Raw genomic sequence first — 16,111 nt, 5'->3', positions numbered from 1 at the left:
TGCTCTTGGGGTGCTTCTAAAGTAGCCACAGTGATTTGAGGAAAGGGATTTGTTTTCCAAAGTTTATAGGATTTTTGTTGAAATTGTGTGGTTTTCTCACTGCAGCCAATGGTGATTTGTTTTGGCAAACGAGTGTAGTTTAAGCCATAAAGCACCATATAATCATTGAGAACCATCTAACCACGTCATTATCACACTGCTGACTGTACTGATTAAACCGCAAGCCTTTCTTAAGAAGAATTGCGCTATCCTTCTCTCTTGTATCTGTCTTTTGTGTTGCTGACCTCTGACCTTTAGCATTCTCAGCTGAGACAGGTGTACAGCAAAGTTTTTCTAGCAAGTCAATCCACTGTCAGCCATCTTTGGAACACTCTCAGGAGGCTTTCCAGTCATGCCAGTGCAGCTCCTATCTAATTGAATGGAGAAAGACCAAAATCTCAAAAATGGTTGGCCAAGATTGTGATCAAAGGACATATTTCAAATCAGTAATAAAATCTGACAATACTGGTATCATAAATTGTGATTCTTTACCTCATATTACGCTAAAAAATGAAATTTTTGTATAGCTAATGCGCATGCGCGTTCTAGAGTTGATTGACAGGTGATGTCTGTATCTAAAAGGTGACTGGCACTTTTAACTGTAAGGCAGGACTTCCTTTCTACATCCGTTGACCGTTGAGTGCTCAGAGCTCCTTGGTTGAGTGTTCCAGTTTCTCCCATTCATTTTAATAGAAGTGGCCCATCTCTGCTAAATAATCTCTGGTGTGCAGGCATGTTTGTGGTTGAATGTATTTGTTAGGAGTCGTGACCCTTTAAAAGACTGTCAGAGTTTATTTGTGTGTAGTTGAAAGGAGACAGTTATGCCTGCTGTCATAGGCATGTACACAATATCGCCAAAAGTATGTGGACACCCCTTACTAATCAAAGGGTTTGGCTTTTCCAGTCATTTCTGTGAGGACAAATCTAAATGCACCTTATCATTTGATGCTGTATCATATAAGACAGCATAATTATGTGTGGAACTGCCTTTGCTTTGGGAGAATGCCTATAATGCCTTAAAGTGCTGTCTAAGTAGGCAGCTCACTAGAGTTTGGAACAGGGGATGGTTGCATAAAACTTTTTTAGACTAGTCTTACTAGTTAGTCATCTAAAATGTTTTTTTTTTTTTTCAGTCAATTGCATAAAAACTTAGATCATTCTAATTTAAGACCGAAATGCAAGACAGCACACCCCTAGGCTAACATTTGTTTCATTCTATTTTGCCATAGAAAATAACTGTCACCTAAGCTGGTGGGGGCTTCAGTTGAGCGCTGAAAGGGGCTTGAGTTGAGACTTTGTAGAAGACTTTGTATTCTACAATGGTAACATTAAAATCACTACATTTGTACATTAGAATCAATTTTGAAGCATTTTATTCCTCTAATAAGCAAATATTTTCAGTGAATGAAAACTGTATTGAGCGTCCACAGTCAGCCATTTTTTTAAGCTGTTCAGTGTCTTACTTTTCCCACAATCCAATAGGAATTAGACTGTCTTACTAAAGAGTTTGTTTTATGCAACCGGCTTTCTATGGCGTCTTTAGCTAGTCAGACTAATTGTTAGACAAAGTCTTAAGTTAATGGTTATGTTTATGCAACCGGCCCCAGAACAGGAGTAACGGATCACCCATCCAACTTCTCATTAGTTAGTCTGTTTTGTGACTGATGTGTCCCTTCAATTAGTTATTGTGCTATCTCTTCAAAAAGACCATGATGCTCTTCTGCCACCTATTTACAGGCAGTTTCACACCCGACGCCCTCCTCACACCCACAGTGCTATAGATAACACGATAAATTTCACAGCTTATGCTGCGGCCAGTAAGGTGTCATTAGTGAGCGCTCCACACAGCAAACTTCTAATCAGAGACAGTGTGATTTTTCATAATGAGAACATTGAGGCCTGCACTGAAAAGCAGGGGAGTCTGCGTGAAAGCAAGCTCTGTAAGAAAAGCAGATAAATGTCTGGTCATGTCTCAGGAAGAGATAAGTCAGTGCTCAGGAATGATTAGACTGTTTCTTCTGCTCTCTTGTGGCTTTGTGAACTTCAGGCTGTGAGCTCCACACACTTCTGCTTTGCTTTATTGAAAGGTGGTGCCAACTTTAGAAACTGCTGTTCTTGTTCTACACCTCTCTCACACACACAGTGGTGACACTCATTTAACCGCCATATCTCCGGACAGTATAACGCCCTACACCCTGAAGGCATTCAAAGATGTATCTGCGAAAGGCTAAACAAAAAATAAATGCTCATAACTTTAAGAATACAAAATATTTGTGTTAATTGCATGGATTATTTTATTGAAAAACCTTTGAAATATGAAAAAATTGGAACAATTGTGAGATTTTCAGTTTTAGACACTGCAGAGAAAACTCACCAAATAGTATTTGCCAAAAGTAGAATTTGTTGTGATTTTTCTTTTTTGGCATAATATATCTTAGGATGCAAATAAGAGAAGTCAGAAAAAAACTTTTGTGAAGTTCCCCATCTTGTCAAGTGTACCTAATTTTGTGTTGATACTACAAAGGAATAAAAAGATACAGAAATATGGCCATTCTTTATTTTAAGTGACTAAAACCTCTCCAAGCAATTATTCAGGTGTGTTATTGAACATTAAATGGAATAACTGAAAACTATGAATGCAAACATCTAAACAAATATAAAAATACTTATGTACTTAAATACCCAAATACCGAAAATCAATTCATATTGGCACCTTATTTCATCCCTCCAAAAAACTGTATGTTGAGTGCCCTCTTTTATAAAGTCTGTGTATGTGCTCTCTGGCTCTGCTCACCAACGTGGTATAATGCCTCTTTCCAAATATGTATTCTAACACTATCTAGACATCCATTGATGACAATCTAACACATCTGTGATGCGAATAATCGTGTTTTCCATGAATCGATCCCAGAGAAACTGTCGCTATTAGCGATTAGCCGCCATAGCTTGTCATGACACACTTTGAGGAATATTTTATCTTTCATGAAGTAATAAACCAAAATGTGATGTACATTTTTTTATCTGTTTATTATACATGTCGATTTTACAAGCTAATACACACTGTAGTTTGGTCTCTTGAGTGAAACAAATATAACACCTTTATAACACATGGCTTTCCGTGATAAGTGACCCCTCTCGGTACCGAGTTGCTCCGTGTTTAAGAGGTTTATTGTTAATTGTTACAGAATTCATGAATTAAATTTGATGTTGGTTCATCAACTGTGTCTGTTTTTTAAAGGCACATCAAATTACATGTTTAACTAGGGCTGAAAAATAAAATACTAAACACAAACTAAACAATTTTTTTGTAAGATATATATATATATTTTTTTTTTTATCATTTATTACTTTGTAACTACACGTCATATGAACAGTCAGTCAGTAATAACACTAATGTAAGTCTCACAAACCTTAAGAACAACACAACACAGTAACAGAGCTTGGTTTATTTTGAGTCTTTGACTGAAAGTAATGACTTCATTGAGTGTTGGAGCCATTTTAGTTTTAGCCACATGAGTTCCAGTCTAATCATTTAGACAGATTCATCAAACAGAATCAGTTCAAAAGAGTCATTTGTTCACTATACTGTATTATTAAGGGGTGCAGAGTATTCCTCTTTTGGCACATTCAATTCAGACTGCAAACTCAGCTAAAATATTTTTTTGAACAGTGGTACACAAAACACTCCCAATGTTATGAAAATCATTTGGTTCCAGGAATTGATTCTGATGGTTCTTATGCTCAGCTCTAAAATTTCTTATCAGCTAGAAATTGTACTTTGTACTTTGCACAAACTCTATACAATGAATTTCTATCATATATGACTGTAATGGTGAATTTCTTGAAGGAAATTCATTGTTCAAAATGTGTGGGAACTATGAGATTAATTTTCCCACTAGATGTGCATATAAGATCTGAATATTACATATTATGTGTGTGATATTGCACCTACTATTCAGCATGAGCCTGAGAGATGCTACAGTGCTGATAAAAACAGTCAGTTCATATTTCTCTCCTCTTTGAGTTGGGTTAAGTAGATTTTCTTGTATTTTTCCAAGTGGGAATTTTAAAAGCTTGTTTTCCTCATCCTCGTGGCACACACACACACACACACACACACACACCCCTAACCTTACACATTTTAATATCCACACAGAGACAGTGAAGAGATGGTCAGATGTCAAAATGATACAAGATTACTTTAACTGGTGTTTTCAGTGAGGATATGGTGAATGTGTGTGTGTGTGTGTGTGTGTGTGTCTTTCATGTAATAGGTGCAGCTGAGTACACATTACCACTCACCTGGAAATATTTGCATGAGAAGGGCACACATTTGAAAAGATGAAGATGCAGCGGACATACACACACAAACATACACATTTTTCATTTGAAGAGCAGTCACTGTTGTGTTTGGGTGTGTATGTCAGAATAAAGAGATGTGAAATTAACATTTGTGTTTGCATGTGTATGTGTGTGCATGCTGCGCTTTTAACACCATCTCGATAAAAGATGCTGTTGGCAAGGAAACCGTTATCTCTGACCTACAAAGTGTGCATGTGTGTGTGTGTGGGCGGGTTTGGGTGGTTTACGAGGACATTTTTTTAGGTTATAAACTGGTAATTACAAGGGTATTATGCTATAAATGTGGTTTATGAGGACATTTCTAGTGTCCCCATAATTCAAATCACTTAAAAAAAACCTACTAAATGATGTTTTATTGAAAATGTAAAAATGCAGAAAGTGTTTTGTGAGGGTTAGGTTTAGGGGTAGGGTTAGGGTTAGGGGATAGAATCTATAGTTCATACAGTATAAAAATCATAATGTCTATGGAAAGTCCTCATTAGGACATCTGCACCATGTTTGTGTGTGTGTGTGTGTGTGTGTGTGTGTGTGTGTGTTTGTTTCTTTGTTTGTTTACCTATCTGTATTTTGGGTACAATGTTGTCCCCGGAAGTGAGGTAAAGAAAGAACATCAAAAATTGAGGAACATCAAAATTTTCAGTATAGCATTTGGGTTAATCTGTAGTCATAGTTAGCTTTATTTTAAATAAACACATCTCACGCTAACACATCTCACTCTCTCTCTCTCTCTCTCTCTCTCTCTCACACACACACACACACACACACACACACACACACACACACACACACTTTACGTTAGATAAACTTTTGAATAATTCAGTCATGTGTGTGTGTGTGTGTGTGTGTGTGTTTGCATTATAAAGACACACCACTGAGCAAACAAACAAGAATAATGACTTTGTCAAGGATCCTCTCTCGTCTCCCATAGTCATACACACTCTTTAACCATTCAGATCCATACCAGGATCAAACCTAAGTATGTGTGAGCCACAACCAGGCATCTTGCTAAACAAACAATCCTGTACCACAGCAGTAAATCAACAGTCAGGAGAACCCTGTTTGAACAGCAATTTATATCACTGCCACAGCTGTAGGTTACATTTCTTCAGGGGTTAGATATTATTTTGACCCACTGTCTAACATTATTTTGAGAGTGAAATTGAAATGTGATCTAAATGCATACAGGACATTGGTAATTTAAAATAATTTTATAATATTTTTGTCTTTCACTTGAATGGTCAGTAAGTCTCTAAGTATAGACCAGCCCTCCTGCACTGGTATCCTGCAGAACATCAACGGGATTGGCAGTGACGTGGTTTGGCCATGGTTCTCCCTCCTGAGGGTATTTCGGCTCCAGCCTGACTGATGGGGACCAGCTGGGATGTGGAGAGCTGATTACACACATCGCTAGCAGCTCGGTCTCTCTGTAACAGTCTTTACTCTAACAATATCTGTTTTGTACACTATACCTCCCATTACCACCCCACAATTGTCAATACCTCCCACTGTGACTCAAACCTGTCCCCATTCTGATTTAGATCTTCCCACTGTGACTTAAAACCATACCCACTATGGTTTAGACCCTCCCACACTGACTTAAACCCTCCAACTCTGATTTGGGCCTCAAGGTTATAATAGATTTACATTTTTTATTTAGTTTTTATGTCTATTTCTTTTTAAATTTTTCGCTCCAATTTAGTTTAGTTTTCATTTTCTTTGTTAGTTTCAGTTTAGTTTTAATTTTTAAAATATTTTATAGTTTAGTTTTTCATTACATTTAGTTTTTATTTTAGTTTTAGTTTTTATATCAAATGATACATATTGAATGGGGGAAACAGGCATTTGTCCAACGTGTGTCATATAGCTGGACACCCAAATGTAGTTTGTAAATAATACTTAATATTAAAAATCTTCATTTTAATAAGACCAACTGAATTTCATTATTGATATTACAGTAGAAGAAAACACATAATTTTTCAAAGATTTAAGAATGCTTCTTTTTTATTGAACTTTAACCACAAAGTCCTCTTTAGTGCATTTGACATGAGAAAGTAAATCTTGTTGCAACTCTGAAAACTGAACATCAAACAAACTCTATACCAAATCTAAATTAAATGTAAAACAAATCACTGCTTGACGGTGTAAGACAGAATGAGTGAAAAGACTGCGTGTGTATGTGTATGTGGGGGGGTATTCAAATGTGTCATAACTGAAGTCCCAGACATGGCTAGCACGTTTTCTATAGGGTGACCAGATTTTCATAGTCTCAAACTGGGACATCTGGGGGGTTCACGATACATGCATATACACTGATCAGCCACGACATTAAAACCACTGACAGGTGAAGTGAATAACAATGATTATCTCGTTACAAAGGCACCTGTCAAGAGGTGGGATATATTAGGCAGCAAGTGAACAGTCAGTTCTTGAATTTCATGTGTTGGAAGCGGGAAAAATGAGCAAGTGCATGGATCTGAGCGACTTTGACAAGGGCCAAATTGTGATGGCTAGACGACTGGGTCAGAGCATCTCCAAAACGGCAGGTCTTGTGGGGTGTTCCCATTATGCAGTGGTTAGTACCTACCAAAAGAGATCCAAGTAAGGACAACCGGTGAACCAGCGACAGGGTCATGGGCACCCAAGGCTCATTGATGCGTGTGGGGAGCGAAGGCTAGCCCGTCTGGTCTGATCCCACAGAAGAGCTAGTGTAGCACAAATTGCTGAAAAACTTAATGCTGGCCATGATAGAAAGGTGTCAGAACACACAGTGTATCGCAGCTTGCTGCGTATGGGGCTGCATAGCCGTAGACTGGTCAGAGTGCCCATGCTGACCCCTTTCCACTGCCGAAAATGCCTACAATGGGCACGTGAGCGTCAGAACTGGACCATTGAACAATGGAAGAGGGTGAATCTGATGAATCATGTTTTCTTTTAGATCATGTGGATGGCCGGGTGCTTGTGCATCATTTATCTGGGGAAGAGATGGCAGCAGGATGCACTATGGGAAGAAAACAGGCCGACGGAGGCAGTGTGATGCTCTGGGCAATGTTCTGCTGGGAAACCTTGGGTGCTGGCATTCATGTGGATGTTACTTTGACATGTACCATCTACCTTTAAGATTGTTGCAGACCACATACACCCCTTCATAGCAATGGTATTCCTTGAAGGCAGTGGCCTCTTTCAGCAGGAGAATGCGCCCTGCTGCACTGCAAAAATTGTTCAGGAATGGTTTGAGGAACAAGACAAAGAGTTCAAGGTTTTGACTTGGCCTCAACTTTCCCCAGATCTCAATACAATTGAGCATCTATGGGATGTGCTGGACCAACAAGTCCGATCCATGGAGGCCCCACCTCGCAACTTACAGGACTTAAAGGATCTGTTGCTAATGTCTTGATGCCTGATACCACAGGACACCTTCAGAGGCCTTGTGGAGGTGGAGTCCATGCCTCAACGGGTCAGAGCTTGTGCAAATAAATAGATTGGCTTCTTTGAGCTTGTTGAACGCATTTTCATCTGGGCATTTCTTCTTTTTTCTCCCCAATTTGGAATGCCCTATTCCAAGTCCTCGTGGTGGCGTAGTGACTTGCCTCAATCTGGGTGGCAGGTCTGAGACCGTCAATCCGTGCATCTCATAAAGTGGCTTGAATATGTTACCGCGGAGACCTAGCGCGTGTGAAGGCTTCACGCTATTCTCCACAGCATCCACGCACAACTCACCATGCGCCCCACCTAGAGTGAGAACCACATTATAGCGACCACGAGGAGGTTACCCCATGTGACTCTATCCCCCTAGCAACTGGGCCAATTTGGTTGCTTAGGAGACCTGGCTGGAGTCACTCAGCACGCGCTGGATTCGAACTCGTGACTCCAGGGGTGGTAGTCAGCGTCTTTACTTGTCAACCCCCATTTGGGCATTTCTAATTTGCATTGGATCAAACGCACAAACCATTGTCATGGTAACCAGATAGATTCTGAGCAGATTGCTGCAAAACTACAATGAAAGTATCGTCAAATCATCGTGCAGTTCAATAAAATATCTTCCCTTTCCTGCAATCGATAAGGACACGATTGCAAGAAGGACATTGAGGATATTTAATTTCAAAGAAAAAAAATCAGTGAGCCTAACAGCTGAAACTGGGACATTATTAAAATTTTTTAGAGAAATTTTTTAGAGAAATGACGGGACACACCTCGTAAATCCGTGACTGACTTCTGGTCACCCAAGTTTTCTATCTGCTTTGTTTCTCTCCATGATGTACTGTAGTGATTCCCTCCCGCTCTGACATCTGCTATCATTTTAAGGTTATAACGGGTTTAAAGATTCGCAACAAAACTAAACTAAATATTTGTAAAGAATATTTGTATTTTATTTTAGTTTCTTCAGAGCCATGAAAATATATTTTTGTTTAGTTTCAGTTTTTCCAATTATGTTGGTTTTTATTTCAGTTTCCGAAAATAAAAAAACTAAAAAATTTTTACATTTAGTTTTCATTTTCGTTTACGCTAATAACCTTGCCTATGACTTTAGGTGTGTTCGACTTCATGCAGTGCTGCACAGGCCAATCAGCGCCGGACTAAGTGTAGTGCATGTTGGTTTAGAAATGTTGTCCAACTTGAAACGGTGCCACTGCTGCGTCACCACGACATATGCCATCAAAGTTCCACGAGAGAGGTTCGAGAGCAGCTGTCTGGCTCAGCCGGCGCAGTTGCTTGAAAGCAGCTGCACGAGCTATGAATGATGACACAGCTTATTCACGATTGGCCAGAATCACAATGGTAACAGGTGTTTCAGGGGCTGCATTCACAATGGCATACTACACATACTACTCTTACTACTCCTGTTATATCAATTAATGGCAGAAATAAGTAGTATGCCATTACCATGGTGTTTATTCTGACACCTCCTGTTTGGCGAACACTCTGTGTTTTATCTGTGTTTTATAACTGTACATCACGTTTATATTATGTTTTATCATAGTAATATCAAGTTTATTCATAAAAAACTATTAAAATGATTGAAATTACTGACTCATTTATTGGTATTAAAATAATAAAGGCTTTTATTGGACTTTCTTGTACAAGGCAAGTAAAATTTATTTGTATAGCGCTTTTCACAACAGGTGTTGTTTGAAAGCAGCTATACATGAAATTATGCTATAACAGAAAATGAATGAATAAAATGCCAATATTAGTTATTTATGTTTAGAACGATTAGTGGATAAAATGAGTAAACTAAGTAAGTGTTTTGGGTTAACGATTAAACAAAATGACTTTGTATGAACTGTAGGTTTTAGTGTTAAAGTCCTTGAAGACATCCCGAATTAACTGAGGAAATACTCATAGATGCATTGTCCTTTTATTTTGGCCGATGAAGGCTTTTCTTAGTGATTAAGTCATTTTCTATGTAGTTTAAGAGAGTGTTGTCCCTCCTATGACAAGTTGATATAGGTATCATTCAGTGAGGATCATTGCAGTCCGGCTGGAAGCTTATGGGAGGTAATTTTGGTGAACTCCATCATGAGCCCATGCTTCAGATAGTGGCTCATGAGAATCCCATGTCTTTGAGTTTGCATCAATTCATCCTCTGTGAAGTCCTTCTTAGTAGACTAAAGTGAAGTCTGGCTGGCACATGCTGCATTTGGTCATCATCAATCAGTGACACAGTGGGAATCAGACATCAGGCAGGACCGGAGATGGATCTGGCAGGCTCTGGTAACCTCGGGATATATTATCGAGGTTTAGATAGGGAAATAAATAGAATAAAATTAGCGTAGATGCCATTCACTTTAAATCAGGGTTAAAGAATAAGAGAAGTGTTTTCGGTTCCGGCAGACATAACCAAAGCAGCATAACTATGAATTGGGTACAGGTAGACAATGTAACACTGATAAAATGGGGCTGATATGATCGTATTTTCTTGGTTCTTGTTAGCACTCTCGCTGCTGCATTTTGAAACAACTAAAGTTTATTTATTAAATCCGCAGGACACCCACCTAGTAATGCATTACAATAATCTAGCTTTGAGGTCATGAACTCATGAATTAGTTTTTCGGCATCAGATACAGATAGTATGTGTCGTAACTTAGAAATATTTCTGAGGTGGAAAAATTCAGTTCAACAAATATTGGAAATTTGTTTTTCAAAGGTTAGATTGCTATCAAATATAACACCTAAATTGTTTGCTGTAGATGTTGATAATTAGTTCTTCTATTTTATCGAAATAGTGATGCGTAACCTTACCAATGAGCTTACGTCATCCCTCTCATGAGCACGCATCACAGAGATGTACGGAAGTGAACATTTGTAGTTAAAAAGTATATAAGTATTGTTTTGTTTCTAAAAATAATCAATCGTTTGGGTTCAGACGAACTTTATTTGTCGACTGGAGTCGTGTGGATTATTTTGATGCACCCTAAATATGCATTTTGGACCCTCAAAAAATGGAGTACATTCACTTGCATTGTTTAAAGGAGGAGGCCTGAAATGAAATCCTAAAAATCTTAAATTCTGTTTTGATGAAGAAAGAAACTCAGATACATCTTGGATGGCCTGAAAGTGAGTAGATTATCAGCAAATTTTCATTTTTGGGTGAACTATTCCTTTAATACTAGGTGTAAAGGGTTAAGACTTAACCCCTCTCTTATTCAGATCCGCACTTTCGGATTTAGACCACCCACTCAAACTTAATCCCCTCCTAGTCTATTTTAATTCCCTCCTACTCTGATTTAGACCCTCCCACTTTGACTAAAATCTCACTTCTCTGACACAAACCCCTACCCACTCTGGTTTAGACCCTCCCTTTCTGACTCAAATCACTTCCACACTGTCTCAGGCCACATCCACTATGATCTAGATCCTCCCACTGACACTCAAACCCATCACACTTTATCAGCACCCCTAAACTTGCACCAGCATAGGTTCACCACATGCTTTGATCTCCTTTTTAGTCATTTAGCCAAAAATGCTCATGATTTTGTGTGTCCATGCAGTATTACATCATGAGCGCAGAGTTCACCAGCGAGCTTGTTCATCACAGATGGACTTGAACTTCCCTACCCTCTCAAATTCTGATCTCCACACGTCCTTGGTAATGGGATTGTCATGACGATGACACCATCTTTTTATCTTATTTAATTAGTCGGGCTTCAGTCGCTGTAGTGATGTGACTGTGCTGCTTAATTAATTAGAATGAGAGAAGGTGATCCCAGGTATTTTTACAATAATTACCCTGAGAGAGAGAGAGGTGCTGTTAATAATACAGCTCACAGCTGATAAAAATTCCCTTTATACCCTAACATTCAGAGAGGCAGAGAAAGAGACACATGGAGAAGGTTATTATGTTTATGGTTTTGTCCAACACACTCCTTTTCTACTCTGATCTCAGAGAGGTGGTTCAATTACAGATTTCTTCCCCAAACACAGAATGGTCTGAAGAAGCCTATCTAACCTACAGTATGAAGAGATAATGTATGATCATAAGCATCACTCATTTTATTCCTGGTCAAACAGGGTTGAGTGCCTTGCTCTTGGATACAGTGGTATAACAGCAGGATTGGTCTTGACTCCCATGTTTTTAAAGGGGCCATCTTTGAAACCAAGCAGTCCACATTTTTAAGGCATTTATTAGTTTGTAGTTTCAGCCTCAGACGGCACACCCATGCACCATTCATGGTCCATTTGATGCATATTGCACTTAAATGGCAAGAGATTTCTCAAAGTGCAAGCTCCAGTCTGATTTGCTGGTTTTATGCAATTTCCAAGAGTCTGGGTACCCAGGCTTATATGGAAAAAATCATTCTGTCAGTTGATACAGTGAGTGCTTCTGCACAGTGTTAATTTTCACACAGTTTTTATTTTACTCAACATTTTTCTCTTTTGACAAAAATGTCCTTTAAATTTAGCCAATATTTAATCATGCCATATTAATTCATTTTAGTCACTTTTACTCTGATTAAAATGGCATATCATTTTAGTTAATGAAAATAACATATTTTAGTATACAACAATGTGCAAAATTACAAAACAATGAATCAAAAAGTAAACGACCAAATTTTAACCATATATTCAAATATTTTGAAAAAGTATAAACTACTTTGAATTATATAAACATGTAGCAAACATATTAAATATTATTGTTTAATATGTAATATTAAACAACATGAGAAAACCATCCTGAAAACCTGAGTACCTGAAATAATAGCATGTAATGAATATACTAAAGTATAGGCTGGGCTCAGAGGCCTACGAACAAACCAGTGCGATCTGCATTCAGTCCAGCAGAGAGGGACTGAAGCGGTTTTCATAATGAATCAGCCGCTCAAAAAGTCTTTTATACATCACAATTCAAACATTCTAATGATCACCAAGTAAAAGTAAAAAGCCTTTACCGTCAGAGCTGACTGTTTTGATGCAGCGCTGCGGTGATGTCAAACAAAGAATATATAAACTAGTTAGTTCACTTGAGCCTTCTCCCATTGTGTCCATCACTCATTCTCACCACTTCCAGGACTGGGCAAGTGAAAGGGCTAGTTTTTTAGAATCTTTTATGCTTGACGAACTCAGAATCCCATGCTGCATTGCAATGTAAACAACATGGTGGCGTGCATACCCGGCAATCGCATTCGGGATTGCATCAAATTTATCTTTTTCAATTATTATAAACATCTAAAAAACATTTTATGTTTGATAATATATAATCTGTCATCCAGTGCATCTGCTGTGAAGTGAAAAGTAAAAAAATTTAATTACAGTACGCATTAAAGAACTCACGCTGGAGGATTAGTCAGTAGAGAAATGGTTAAAGAGCACCTATTATGGTTTTTAAATGTGCCTAATTTTGTTTTAAAGGTCTCATACAATATATTTACATGCATCCAAGGTCAAAAAACACTTTAATTTGCTCAAAATTTAAATTGCAGCATTATTTTCCCAGTGTCAAAAACGACTCGTTCAATGATCCGTTCTAAAGGATTCATTCTGAACTCCTTTCAGAGAGCCTACTCTGCTCTGATTGGTCAGATGTCCCAGTCTGTTGTGATTGGTCTACCACTTAGTGTAGTGTTTGAGGGCAGGTCAAAGCTGTTCGCGAGCAGCCAATGAAGGCCAGAGGAGGGTTTTTGTTACCAAATTATATATGTTAGTACAGGAAGTAAGTCCGGAATTACTAACGACTCGTTTCAGGTGTTCAGAATCGGTTCTTTATTTTGGGAGTCAATAACTCCATTTGTCGTGCACTTTGATTTTTTAAACTTTCAGACTTTTTTACATTCACAAACAGCTATAAAACACACTACGTGAAAGGTAATATTTGAAAAACCATAATAGGTGCTCTTTAAGTAAATGGCATATTCACAACGCAAGTTAGACATTCTGACTAGCACGTAACTTAGTTCAAGTTCACCTGATAAAATAGTCAGTCTTTATATTAATTTAAACAATTTGCTACAGTATATTTATAACAATTTCTCTCACTTCATCCGCCATCTTGGATTTATTTTCCCACCAAGCTCATCACAGTGCATTCTTGGATTGCGTATTCAGGGAAGGATACAAATGACGCTACTTTAGAATTTGAACAAAATTAGCTATCTTAGCATAATTAAGGTACCTACCTTTTGGAAAAGACTTCGCGTCAGGAGCGCACCTGTGATGCTTTAAAATGCTGCCTCTGGAGGAAGCTCACTAAGGTTTTGAAATAGACCCAACGTTTTTATTAAAACCATTTGATTATAGACATGATGCATCTCTTTTTTGTCTCGTCTTCCTTATCATTGACAAAATCTAAAAATCCTTTGGCAACTAACATTTTCGGCTGTAATTTTATTGACGAAATTAACACTGTTCCCAAAGTTTGCGAGGTTCCTGGCATCAAATATTTAAGAGATATTCAGAGTCTTGTTTGAGACACTTATTAGCAAGTAAACCAGATATCTTTGAGCACTGCTGTTTTAGATTTACTTTCCCCTTAAAGATCACATAAAAAAGCAAAGAATCTGGCTAAACGGTCTCTTACAGGGCAGTTCTTGGCCAAAATAAGTTGCAAAGTGGACCACCAGATTTTATACTGATATCAGCCTAATGAGATTGTGACTATGCCAACAGTAGAAATCAAGCCTTTTTCTTGTAAAGAGGAACAGACATGCAGTTAAAGCCATTAACAGCGGACATCTTAACCCTACTCATGCTCTTAATCTCAGCACTGCTGTATTATTGATCTGTTTGGCGAGACTGACTGTGTGTCTTTGTGTAGGTGTGTTTATGTCAGAAAGTGAGACAGCACTAATTAGGTAAAGTGGAGATCAGGCTATCACTTACACACAGGTGAGAATAAACCAGTTTCCCACATCTCAATTTAAAAACAGCACCCACAACAGCAAACAAAGTGCTTCAATAAATTTAATGCACACAAGAGTGAGTCTCTCTCAGACATGCACAGTCTCTTGTGAAAGCTGACAAGTTAATGGCTCGTGGGAGTCTGCCCATGCGCTCATCAGTGCACCTCTAAGAGTCTGACAGTTTTATTGGCAGCTTAACAATGTCAAAGATGATGGCCAGCCATTTACTGCGGAGAGGCAGACAATTTAGATGCTGATGCAGCACATAAATTCACTGAAGAGGTCAGTCAGTATCCGGCAGAGGGACGCAGTGACATCGCATGCTGTCATCTCCTCCCCACCTGTCCTCTGAACATCACGGCTCTTGGACATCTCATTTATAACCTCACAGAGGAAACAAACAACTCTCTTCACCGTCAGCAGTTATTTGGTGGACTCTGAAATGCCATGTGTTTGTGTTACGTCTATAATATTGACACTGACAGAGCGTCAGGCCTCCTGAGCATCAGTGTGAACTATCTGCTGTAGCGCTGGACTGATCCATGACTCAAGATAACAACAGGTCTGTACTGGCCATGTGAAGGGAGGAGTACGATGACAAGAAGATAAGGAGAAATTAGATGATTTAAAACCATGTGCATCAGACGATTGTATTCACTTTCCCTTCCCTGCTGGAAAATCCAGCTTAAGCTGGTAGCTGTGTTTTGGAACATGGTAGCTGGTTTCTAGCTGGTCCAAGCAGGTCATGAGCTCAAGGTGGTAAAGCTGGTTTTTGGAACATGGTAGCTGGTCGACCAGCTAAGGACAAGCTTGAGTTTATTTTGCCTATTGGCTGGAGTTTGGCTGTTTTACAGATTATTTTCTGTTGTGTAATTCTGTCTCACAAAATTTGTATAGAAGCACCGGACTTGAGCAATCTGATGGCAAAGTTGTCACGGGGGCTCTCATACGCGTACATGGACTGTTCGAGTTTAGAGGGATGGACGCCAGTTGGCACTGTCGTGCGCGGGGTGAATGCGCACTTTTTTCTTTTTTCTGTTTTTTTTGTTTTTGTTTTTGTTCTGGGGGAAGTTTGGGGTTTGTTTGTTGCTCTAATGTTAGAATGTGGTCTTTATAATTTTGTTTTTGAAACACAATCTATTTTTATTTTAATATGTCAAAATGTCAGATTTTAATATGAGTGGATTGTCTCTCTCCACGCGGAATGTGAATGGGTTGGGGCACCCCAAAAAAGAAGGAAGGTTATTTATTTTCTTAAATGTAAGAAATATAATATAGTGTTTCTTCAAGAAACGCATCTTTCCCTGCAGGAAGCTGAAAAATTTGGGAAGTTATGGGTTGGACATGTTTTCTTTAGTGCTGGCTCAAGTAAGAGC

The 16,111-nt window shown here is 38.6% G+C and overlaps 1 protein-coding gene across 2 annotated transcripts in view; it reads left to right on the top strand.

The window, feature by feature from the left end:
• Positions 1 to 16,111, top strand: part of LOC127417330 (genetic suppressor element 1-like) — a 380,629-nt gene that overhangs the window by 139,303 nt on the left and 225,215 nt on the right. The gene's annotated exons all lie outside the window — the stretch shown is intronic.

Source organism: Myxocyprinus asiaticus, chromosome 26, assembly GCF_019703515.2.
Source record: "Myxocyprinus asiaticus isolate MX2 ecotype Aquarium Trade chromosome 26, UBuf_Myxa_2, whole genome shotgun sequence".
NCBI classification, from domain to species: domain Eukaryota; kingdom Metazoa; phylum Chordata; class Actinopteri; order Cypriniformes; family Catostomidae; genus Myxocyprinus; species Myxocyprinus asiaticus.
This window is presented reverse-complemented; position numbering and strand designations above follow the sequence as displayed.